This window comes from Sorex araneus, chromosome X (assembly GCF_027595985.1).
Source record: "Sorex araneus isolate mSorAra2 chromosome X, mSorAra2.pri, whole genome shotgun sequence".
NCBI classification, from domain to species: domain Eukaryota; kingdom Metazoa; phylum Chordata; class Mammalia; order Eulipotyphla; family Soricidae; genus Sorex; species Sorex araneus.
The window spans coordinates 87,885,480-87,897,989 of NC_073313.1; the positions used below are offsets into that span (position 1 = coordinate 87,885,480).

At 42.3% G+C, this 12,510-nt stretch overlaps 1 pseudogene; it reads right to left on the minus strand.

The window, feature by feature from the left end:
• Window positions 1-11,188: 11,188 nt before the first annotated feature.
• On the minus strand, window positions 11,189-12,171 carry LOC129399624 (craniofacial development protein 2-like; annotated as a pseudogene).
• Between the last annotated feature and the right edge of the window lie 339 nt (window positions 12,172-12,510).

The window sequence follows — 12,510 nt, forward strand, 5'->3', positions numbered from 1 at the left end:
TTTTGTTGGTAAGTATAGTGAGTGCCTTATAGATCTTGGATTTCAACCCTTTATAAGATGAATTGTGTGTAAATATTTTCTCCAATTCAGTAGGATGCTGTTATTATTATTGTTATTATTATTATTATTATTATTATTATTATTTGTTAGAGCTTGAGTAGATTTTATCACCTAACAAGAAAGTGTCATCAGGGCAGGCTGATTTGAGTCCATTGATATTATTAAGCTCATACACTCAGTTGTTTGGCCCTGTTTATCTTTGGTTTCCTTCATTCAAATTCAGTCTTTCTCAGTATGGTGAAGAGAAGATTTCTCAAGAATGTCCTGGGAGGAAACTGATTCTAAATGAACTGATACGGCTAGACAGAGAAAGAGAATGGTTGTCTGTGTGCATGTGTGTGTGCGCGTGTGTGCATGAGCGTGCGAGCGCACGTACGTACACATGCATATGTGTGTTTGGTTTAAGAAGAGAGTGGAAGAACTGGTTAGACATAACAAAGAAGCACTGGGCATTGAATAGGATTGATTTACTGAAGATCCTTCCTAGCTTGGGATTTAAATATTGATAGTCTGACAAAATTTCAGCAATAAATGTAGAACATTAGGTCTTCTATGGCTCATCAAATAAGGTATTTTCTCTATTCATGCCCATTTATTCTTTGTGACCTTCCCCTTCCTCAAACGCTTGCCCTGCTCAACATTTCCATCACTGTCACTGCCATGCCGTTGCTCATCGATTTGTTCAAGCGGGCACCAGTAATGTCTCTCATTGTGAGACTTATTGTTACTGTTTTGGGCATATCCAATATGCACGGGTAGCTTACCAGGCTCTGCCGCGCGGGCTCAATACTCTCGGTAGCTTGTCGGGCTCTCTGAAAGGGGCGGAGGAATCGAACTTGGGTCAGCCATGTGAAAGGCGAATGCCTAACTGCTGTGCTATCTCTCCAGCCCAACATTTCCATAAAGATAATTATTATACTCTAACCATATCTTACAATACATCTGTTATAGTGGTACTAGACTATGCTGATCTGTACCTTCTTTTGACAGCTATATCATTCTTCACAATTAAATATATATTTCCTCAAAGTTAAGACTATAAGTTAGACTTATAAATTTTAAGTACATTTCTTGAGAGCAGGGGCTAAGAATCATCTTTTTTTACTCCTCCTGGGTCTTGCATTAGTTGAAGATATTATATGGATTTCTTAATGAAATATATAGACTGATGTAATTTATTTATTTAAAAAAAATTATTGATTGAAATTCTGTGGTTTACACTTCTATTAATAATGGTCTCTCATATATATAATTTCTTTTTTTTTTTGCTTTTTGGGTCACACCAGGTGGTGCTCAGGGGCTACTCCTGGCTCATGCACTCAGGAATTACCACTGGCGGTACTCAGGGGGCCATATGGGATGCTGGGAATCAAACCCGAGTCGACCGCGTGTAAGGCAAACGCCCTACTCGCTGTGCTATTGTTCCAGCCCCACACATACATAATTTTAACACCATATTCATGATTGATGGTCGTTTTTATAAATTCCCAAAACTTTACCCTGCACTACTATGTCTAAAATATCTGCCATGCAATAGCACAGCGGGTAGGGCATTTTCCTTGCATGTGGCCAACCCGGGTTTGATTCCTCCATCCCTCTCGGAGGGCCCGGCAAGCTACTGAAAGTATCCCACCCATACGGCAGAGCCTGGCAAGCTACCCGTGGCATATTCGATATGCCAAAAACAGCAACAAGTCTCACAATGGAGACGTACTGGTGCCCGCTTGAGCAAATACATGAACAATGGGATGACAGTGCTACAGTGACAGTGCTACAAGTAATAAAGAATTAGATGGTAAAGAGCATTGACTTTGGAGGACCTCTGAGGAAAGAAGTGACTACTGAAAGATGACATTTTGACCCAGGGCTACAAGCAGTGTCCCATGTTCATGCTGCTAAGCTGGTTTCCTTTTTTTTTTTATTCTCTAGAAATGGGTGGGCTGCAGCGATAGCGCAGTGGCTAGGACGTTTGCCTTGCACGCAGCTGACCCAGGTTCGATTCCTCCAGCTCTCTTGGAGAGCCTGGCAAGCTACCGAGAGTATCTCGCCTGCATGGCAGAGTCTGGCAAGCTACCCGTGGCATATTCCAATGACTGACTGCCATTCCGTTGCTCATGGATTTATTCGAGCGGGCACCAGTAACGTCTCTCATTGTGAGACTCATTGTTACTGTTTTTGGCATATCCAATACGCCATGGGTAGCTTGCCAGGCTCTGCCGTGTGGGTGCGATACTCTCGGTAGCTTGCAGGGCTCTCGGAGAGGGGCGGAGGAATCGAACACGGGTCGGCTGTGTGAAAGGTGAACACCCTACCACTGTGATATCGCTCCAGCCCAGACAGTGACAGTAGAAATGGATAAGTTTTTCAGGTTCAGGCGTTCATTAGTTCACTTATTATAGAACATTTTTATAAATCACCAATATTATTCCTATCCTTGTTTTAGATAAGGGTGGGAGTAAACAAAATACCCCATTCTCAGGGATCTTCTAGGATATAATTATAATAGAGCATTATGCTATTCAAGGTCTGGGTTGGATAGAATAAGCACATTCTACAGTTATCACCTCCATGGTATATAGATATAAAACATGAGCCAAATTAAAGGAATATTGAGTAGTCTGAAAAATAAAGTTTAGGAGTAGAAGTGTAGGACTGAAATCAGAATTCAAAGTGTCACTGGATTGGTGATAGGTAAGTTTTTTTCCCCCTTGAAATCCTCTGACTAGGATAACAGAAACCTGGAGTGGTCAGTGGTCATCATAGACAGATAAGGGATGGAGTGCCATGTGTTACCTTCTAAGTCTAACTCAAAACAGAAAAGGAAAATCCAAAGAGTTTAGTGGTCTTCAATTTTTCCCTTTTCCTTTTCTTTCTTTTCTTATACCTTAGTGCTTAAGCTATCCTGTAGCAATAACGACAAAAGCTGCTTATTAGAGCCTGCAGGTGCTAAAACTATGAGGGTAGGGAATCTCCCTCTCTCTTAATTGAAGCTGTTATTCAAAAAGTATTGGGTCAACTCCCATTGCTTCTCATCTCTATGTTCACCTCCCTTGGCTCTAAAAAGGTGCATAGCAGAGAAGGATTATTTTATTAGCTATCAAAAAAGACAAGTCTCAGGAAATAAGGAATAAAGAACTGAGGAGATCACAAAGGGAGAGCTCAGGAAAGTGACCTTATAAAGTTGTTTATGAACTCCAGAGTTCACCCCTGAGAAAACATGTGTGGATTAGATCTTATTTAGCAGAGCTAAGACTTTGAAAGTGGAACAAATAGACACTACCCAGGTCCCAGACTATCCACTGAGAAGTGGACATGTGGATAGTGCTAAAAAGGCCTTGAAAATGAAACAGCTTTTGGAGCCACAACCAAAAAAGGTGGATCAGAATTTGTTCCTAAATTGAATAAGACCAACTGCCTACTAAAACAAAGACATAAACAGCAGCATTCTTTACAGTATTTAAACAAGTTCAAAAATATGAAACAAAATTTGCAAAATGTTTAGGATACAAACTAAAATTATTAGGCATATGAAGATTCAGAAATATTTCAACTTGAGAAAAAAATGATAAACATTGTTTCGAGTGACAGATACTGGAATTGTATGAACATATTTTAAAATACCTATTATTGAAATGTACAGAGTAAGAGCAAAATTCTTGAAAATAATTTAAAAAGGAAACCTAAATGAAACAATAAAACATATAAAATCAACAAATTAAAATATAAGAACTGGAAGTATAACCAAAACTGACCAAAATCATTGAATGTACCCAAGAGTAGTAATGTGGTCAGGGTAATTTAATGGACTTAGTTACACTTCAGGGGCTGGAGCAATAGCACAGTGGGTAGGACATTTGCCTTGCACACGGCCAATCCGGGTTCGATTCCTCCATCCCTCTCGGAGAGGCCGGCAAGCTACCGAGAGTATTCTGCCCGCACGGCGGAGCCTGGCAAGCTACCTGTGGCATATTTGATATACCAAAAACAGTAACAAGTCTCACAATGGAGACGTTACTGGTGCCTGCTCGAGCAACTTGATGAACAACGGGATGACAGTGCTGCAGTGCTATAGTTATACTTCAGATGTTTTCTTTCTTTCTTTCTTTCTTTCTTTCTTTCTTTCTTTCTTTCTTTCTTTCTTTCTTTCTTTCTTTCTTTCTTTCTTTCTTTCTTTCTTTCTTTCTTTCTTTCTTTCTTTCTTTCTTTCTTTCTTTCTTTCTTTCTTTCTTTCTTTCTTTCTTCCTTTCTTTCTCTTTCTTTTATTGATTCACTGTGAGGTACAGTAACAAAATTTTCATGTTTGAGCTTTGATCATACAGTCATCAAACACCCATCAAACACCAGTGCATGTTTTCCACCACCAAAATCCCCAGTAATCTCACCTGCCCCATTCCACACCTCTCCCTGCCAGTGTGGCATACAATTTGCACAATACTCTCTTTCTCTACTTTAGTTACCTTCGATATTTCCAGACAAGTCCCACCACCTGCCGAAAAGGTAATGCAAGACAATGTGTCTTATACTACTTGCTATGGATACAATATAATGTTGCACAGCCACAAGAGTGACTATGTACTCTAGGAATTCTAAAATTTTAATAATTAGGGTCTGAAGAGATCACTACAGCAAGTTGCTGGGGTCTGAGATTCTTTTGTGTGTCTCTGGATCATGGCCTGTGGGAGCTTAAGTAGACAGTGGCCGGATGTGGCATTATCTCAGAGTCCAATCGAGGTGGGGGGAAGGAGAAGGGCCCACTCCTCCCCTGTCCTGTGAGGTCTTGAGTTTGCCGCCTCTGCCACTTGTACTTGGAACTTGTTGCCGATTTCTAGAAAATGGTGGCTGCCAGGGCTCCTAGAGGGCAGGTGGAGGGATGGCACCTACCCTCGTCTGGAGTAGCCCAGCGGAAATGGCCTATTGCAAAGTCCAGGGCCATTGAGATTCGTTTGACTATCTCAGATGCTTTCTAAGGAGAAATGGAAGCAAATTAAGCAAAGAAAAGTTGTATTATTCATCTATTATAAACAGACTACTATGAGTTACTCATAACAAAACATAGTTCTTAAAAAAATGTACATTATCTCAAACAATATCCAAAAGTCAGTAAGCTGGGTCTAACTTAGCTGAGAGAGTCTGGCTCTGTCTTTCATAGTAAAACTCCCAGGAGGAATATTGAGGTGGAACTGTAGCAGTGTAGCACCTAGAGCTGACTGAGTTCTTGTATACATGGTATTAATCAACACCTGAAGTCTGAGGAGCTTAGGTAGAGATAAAAACAGTGATTCCACCGTATCACTGTCATCCCATTGCTCATTGATTTCCTCAAGTGGGCACCAGTAAAATCTTCATTGTGAGACTTGTTACTGTTTTTGCCATATGGAATATGCCACGGGTAGCTTGCCAGACTCTGCCATGCGGGCGGGATACTCTCAGTAGCTTGCCAGGCTCTCCTAAAGGGACAGAGGAATCAAACCCGGGTCGTACATGTGCAAGGAAAACGTCATACCTGCTGTGCTACTTGAGCCCGAGATGGAACTTGGATTAGAAAATTGATTAACAACTTTACTCATACGCTTGCTGACAGGCCTCAATTTCTTGGAGGCTGTTGTTTTCCTGAAGGCTCCAGTTTCGTGCCATGTGCTCCTGTGCTTAGGAGGACATGAACCAGAGCATGGCAGCTAGACTTCCAAAGGAAGAGAGAAAGCCAAGATGGAGGACACAGTCTTTTTGATAACCTAATTTCAGAAGTTTAATACCATTACTATATTATCTTTCATTCGTTAGAAATGAGTCACTAAGGGAAAGAAATGAACAGATGCTTCCTTTAAAAAAAAAGGAACATAAGCCAATAGACATATGGAAAAAAATGCACTCTGTCACTTATCATCTGGAAAATTCAAATCAAAACAACAAAACAAAATATCTTCTCTCACCAGTAATACTGGCACACATCAAAAAGAACAAAAACAACCAGAGCTGGTGTGGTCATGGGGAAAAAAAGAACCCTCATTTATTGCTGTTGACTATGACAGCTGGTCCCACCTACTTGGAAAACAATATGGACACTTCTTGTAAAGCTACGAATTGAGCTTTCATACCATCCAGCAATTTTCCTTCTCAGCATGTACCCCAATGTCTCTAAAACACTATTTTGAAAAGACATTTGCACTCCTATGTACACATTTGCAATCCATTTCCAATAGGTCGCTGTCACTGTCATCCCATTGCTCATCGATTTGTTTGAGCGGGCACCAGTAACGTCTCTCATTGAGAGACTTATTGTTACTGTTTTTGGCATATCCAATATGCATGGGTAGCTTGCCAGGCTCTGCGGCGCGGGCTCGATACTCTCGGTAGCTTTCCGGGCTCTCCGAGAGGGGCAGAGAAATCAAACTCGGGTTGGCCGCGTGAAAGGCGAACGCCCAACCGCTGTGCTATCAATCCAATAGGTAAGATCTGCAAACAATCTGAATCTGAGTGTTGAAGAACTGGGTAAATAAGCTTTGGTATATATACATGCAGTGGTATACTATTCTCCTATAAAGAAAAAGGAAATGAAAGTTGTCCTTAGTTGGATGGAAATGGAGGGTATCATGCTGAGTGAAGTCCATCAGAAGATGCATAATGATCTCTCTCATATGCGGGATATAAAAATAAAACATAATCTGGGAGTGACAAATGGTCAAAGGCAGCAGAACTTTAGAATTGGCCTACAGAACTAAGCTTACCAAAGGCCGGGGAAGATGGTGGTTAGGAGGAAGCTCTGAGACAGTGGTGGAAGAAAGGACACTCTGGTGGAGGGTGTGGAATTGAAAAGTGGAATGCATGAAACCCTATCATTAACAGTATTGCAAATACTGCTTTAAAAATTGCTCCCCCCAAAAAAAAGGGAAAGAAAAAAAGAAATGAGTCACTAAGCTCAGGTCATACTGCTAGTGTGAAATAAGACTTTCCGTGCACTGGTAGGTCCTTGAGAATTGTATGAAAGATTTGCATACAAAACTTGGAAAACTCCAGTCTTGACTTTCAAGTCAGTTTATCGTACAGATAATGTAGATGGGTCCAGATCCCTTCCCAGATGTCCAAGTCTCTCTTTAACCTGTCAGTAATGACCAGGCCCTATCCCTGATGCTGCCTGGTTCTGTGAATGACTTCCTTGTCTCCCACTTGGTCTACTCGCTTCCCATGAACAATGGCCAGGTCCTGTCCCTGCATCACTATCTCTATCCTGTGTAGGCTCTGGTCATATGTGTGTGTGTGAGATCCCTGTGCTTTGTACCCCAGCAGTTTCTGTCATACTGTCCTGGTTTTCCTAGTCTCCTGCCATGGCCATGAGCACATGGGGAAGACTCCTGTGCTCAGCATCTTATTACTTCCCGGGCATCTGAGCCCTGCCTGTATTCTGCCCCAGTCTGGCCCTGACTGGCCCACCTCTATTGTGCCCTGTGTCTGGGAGCACACCACTTCTGATCACGGAGACCCAGGGAGATTAAAATAAGTCCAGAGATCATGTGCTCAGAGAGAGACAGAGAGAGAGACAGAGAGAGACAGAGACAGAGAGAGATAGAGAGATAGAGACACAGAGACACAGAGAGAGAGTTCAGAAAGAGAGAGTCATGTGAGTGGGGGCTTCCTTTGTCTGCTGCCAAATCCCATCCCAGCCATCCCGTTATCTATTCTGATTGGCTTCCTATTCCATGGGCAGAGATTTAAAGTGACCTGGTGCTCCAAAACTCAGTTCCTGCTGTATCAGTACTCAAGAGAAGGGAAATTAAACTTCAACTCCTTTTTAAAAAAAATTTATTGAATCACTGAGAGATAGTTACAAGCTTTCATGTTTGGGTTACAATCACGCAATGATCAAACACCCATCCCTCCACCAGTGAACATTCTCCACCACCAATATCTCCAGTATACCCCCCTTTCCCACCCCCCCTGCCTCCATGGCAGACAATATCCCCCATACTCTCTACTTTAGGGCACTATGACTTGCCACACAGACACTGAGAGGTCATCATGTTTGGTCCGTTATCTACTTTCGGCACACATCTACCATCCCGACTGATTCCTCCAGTCACCATTTTCTTAGTGATCCCTTCTCTAGTCCATCTGCCTTCTCCCCTCCACTCACGAAGCAAGCTTCCAGCTAACTTCATCTCTTAAAGTTGAGGATTATCAGAATTTGAAGACATTTTATTTATTAATCTATATATCTATTTCTTTATTTATTTTGCATTCTGGGGCCACATCTAGCTGTGCTCAGAGCCTATGCAAGGCTTTGTGCTCACAGATCACTCAGGTGGTGCTGAGTGGTGGAATAGGTATTTTGCAGTATGGGATCAAACCAAGTTAAACCACTTGCAAGAAAAATCTCTTAAATCCTGTACTAAATCTCTAGTTCTAAGTACATTTTTAAATTCACCATTATGGGGCATATTATTCTAGGTGGGGAGTCAGATATACAGTAGTACTAAAACAAGGAGAAAATTTTAAAAATGGTAATTGGCCTGTTTCTATCTCTACAGTTTCTCATGTTTATTATTAAGCAGTATTTACTGTGAAGGTTCTCTGAACAAATATTCTAAAACAACAGTCCATGGACCAGTGCTGCTCTGTCGGTGTGCAAAGGTGTAAAATAACCGGTCATAACTGCTAGTCCATGAAATGGTATGAAGTACAGGTGCAGGTCTGCTCATGTAAAGAGGTTAAAAAATGCAAGGGTCAATAACTCTCATACAATTAATTGTCTTAGTCCTCTGAAGGTAGCAGGACCAGGTCAGTATGCTCAAACTAAGAGGTGAGCAAAATATTAGCCCTAATGGTATTTAGTTTCAGGGCCTTTGAACAAGTGGGAGCATAAAAAAATATTTTCACTTACAGGGATGTCTTTACAGAAATGCAGAAGGTATCCTGGAGCCTTAATTGTAGTCCAATTATTCCCATTCTGCTACCATCTTCATCTTTCTAAATCACTATAAGACTGTTCACCTACATCTACTTGGAAAAATTGAGTTTGTTCCAATGAGATTGATATGTCTGAGGAAAATTTGAGCATGACATGAATTTTTTTTTGTTTGCTTGAGAATGATTCTTTCATCAAGAAACACTAGGTGAATACAGAAAATTGCACCCAGCTGAAACTATACAGTAATAGTGCACAGACATCAAACATCTACCATTCATTAACATTTGGAATTAGAATTTTCCTTTTGTTTCAGGTAATACTCTTTTCATTGCTTCACAAAAATTTATATTCTACAGTACCTACATGCATCACTTGTATCACTTGTCATACTGTTGATTATCGATTTGCTGGAGCGGGCTCCATTCCTCCCTCTCGCATGCTAGTGTAGCCCAATGGTATCTGCTCACTCCAGGAACACAAAGAGCCTCAAACCATTCATTCAGGATTTTGACGAAAAAGTCTGTCCATCTCATAGGTGGGTGGTCACTCAGTCTTTTCATGTCCTGTGTAATCCAATTGGTAACATCTCTAGTCCAGGGGTCATCTCTAAAACGCATTACGTGTCCCGCCCATCTGATTTTTGATGCCTTGGCAAACGAGACAGTGTCCCTGATTCTTGATCATTGAAGGAGGTCAGAACTCCAGATTCCTTCTCTCCCTTGAGTGAAACGTGGTACCCCAAGCATAGCTCTTTCCATTCCTCTTTGGGAGAACCGAATAGCATTCTCATCCTGTTTTCATAGACCCAGGTCTCTGAGGCATATGTTAGTGCAGGAAGAACGGTGGAGTCAAAAAGATGTGCCCTGAGCTGGAGATTCTTCGTCCTCTTAACCACTTCTTCGACGCTCTTGAAGGCATTACATGCTGCTCTCTTCCTTCTGCGCAGTTCTCGTGCCAAGTTCCTCATGTTGAGTTCTCGACCCAGGTACACATAGCTGTTGCATTCGGAGATGATTGTTCCGTTAAGAGCGAATGGAACGTCAGGGACTAGTTTGTTTTTCATGAACGTTGTTTTGGTGAGATTCAGCTGAAGTCTGACCTTTCCACACTCGCTGTCGAAGTCGGCCAGCATTTGTGCCACTTGGCTAATGTTTGGTGTTATTAGAACGATGTCATCATCGAAGCAGAGGTGGTGTAGATGCTGACCATCTATCTTCACTCCCATTCCTTCCCATTCCAGTCATCGCATGCCGTTCTTGAGGGTGGCACTAAAGAGTCTCGGTAAAAATGGTATCACCCTGCCGAACCCCTCTCTTTACGTCAGTGATCACTTCCTTGTAGAATGGTGAGATCCTGATGATGAATCTGTAATACAGCTCATGGAGGATCTTGATGTACTAAATTTGAATGCCCTGTTTGGCTAGGGCTTCAATGACTGCTTCAATCTCAACAGAATCAAAGGCCTTATTTAAATCGATGAAAATTATACAGAGCAGCATTTTGAACTCTCGCGAAACTTCAATGAGCTTGGTCACCATGTATATATGGTTGATTGTGCTGAATCCTTTTCAGAACCCAGCTTGCTCACATGGTTATCTAGTGTTCTTCCTATTCTCTTCAGGATGACTCGAGTGAACAACTTGTAGACGACGGACAACAGGCAGATTGGGTGATAGTTGCCGATGTCGTGGATGTCTCCCTTCAACAGTACAGTCCTGCTGTTTTTCCATCAGGACGGAACCTTGCATTCAGACAGGTAGCGTGTGAAGAGCTGAGCCAGTGTATTGATGAGTACTGGAGGCAGATTCTTCAGGTGATCGGATCTGACCTTGTCTGGCCTGGGTGCTGTACACGTCTTTACCTACAAAATAACATGTTGGATTTCAGAAGGGAGGACATTGGGAATGACATATCATCCATCCTGCGGAATTTGGTATGTGGCTAGGTGGACATGGCTGTCGAAGAGATCCGAATAGAAATTGTAAATAATCCTCTCCATTGCCCTTCTGGAAGATGTAATAGATCCATCAGGATGTTGGAGGGCAGTCATCTTGGTCTTGTAGTTGGCGAAGGACAGGCGAGCATTGCAAATACTTTTCCTAGCTTCTGTTACATTGGCCACACTGCTACTCTTCTCTCTTTGAGGACTTCCTTAATCGCTTCTCTGCACAGCTTTGGAATCCCAGATGTTAGCTTGTGGTTGCCTAAGGCTCATGCCAAACCACGTTGACGAATGAGCTCGAGAGTTTCTGAAGACAGGTGTCTATATGTGGTTTTCTCACTTTCGGCATTCTTAGCACAGTCAGGAGGTGCTGAACCAGTAGATTGTATTCCTCATCGATGTTGTCAACGATGGCATCTTCTCACGTTGCCGCAATAGTGCCTAAGAGCTCCCAGTTGGTGGTCATTCTGGGAGTTCTCTTCTTAAACTTAAACTTTGCAGACCGTTCTCCCCGCTATGTGAAGTAGAATTTTGCATGAAGGAGATGGTGGCCCAATCCAGTTTGGAATTTTGGGACAACAGTGACATTGGTCAGGCAAAACCTTCGATTGAATATGATATGGTCAATGTCATTGCGGAACTGTCCACCGGGAGACTCCCATGTTCATGTCCAACATTTAGATTAGGCCTTCTGGAACTGTGAGTTACCATGGATAGCCTTGGTCGACATGATGAACTCAGACAGTCTCTCAACCTTTTTGTTCCATTCTAGGCCATGGGTCCCAATGTGGAGTTCTTCAGGCAACCTTCTTGGTCCTATCTTGGCATTAAAATCACCAACAATGATCTTGTAGAAGGTGTGGTCTTCTTTATACAACTTCTCCAGCTCCATGTAGAAATTCTCAATTTCTCCTCCATCATAGTTGGATGTTGGTGTGTAGACGATGAAGATAGAAACTGCCGGCAGTGAGCCACATCTATACAAGCGTAATCGTCTGATTAGGTTTGTTAGGCATTCAAATGAATCAATGCTCATGGCCAAGTTCATGTTGACAAGGACACCAACACCAACACCACTGTCACCTCTGTTGTTGCATGTTCCGAGGAACAGTTCTTCTCCAGTGTCAAAAATGGCATAATGTGATAGATGCCTTCTCATTTCAGTCAGACCAATGACGTCGTACTTGATCTTCTGTGCTTGCACCATCAGGTCTTCGATGGATGCTTCCGATGCCAGCATATGTGCGTTGAAAGTACAGACAGTCATTTTAGTTCTTTGTTTTGGCAGTCTAGTTTGTCCCCGAGATTTTATCAGCCTCTCCTTGCTCATCCTTCTTAACACTCCCGTACGGGGGGCTCTTTCAGTCTTAGGCCGATTAAGCCCATTGTTGTCACTGTTTTTGGCATATCAAATATGCCATGGGTGGCTTGCCAGGCTCTGCCGTGTGGTTGGGGTACTCTCGGTAGATTGCCGGGCTCTCCGAGAGGGATGGAGGCTTTTAGGGCGCCCTCCAATTGCCCTAATAGGTTTTCCCATGATTCACACCATATTTGAACCTCATCAAATATGGTGTGGAAATTATTGAAAATGGGTATTAAGTGTCTT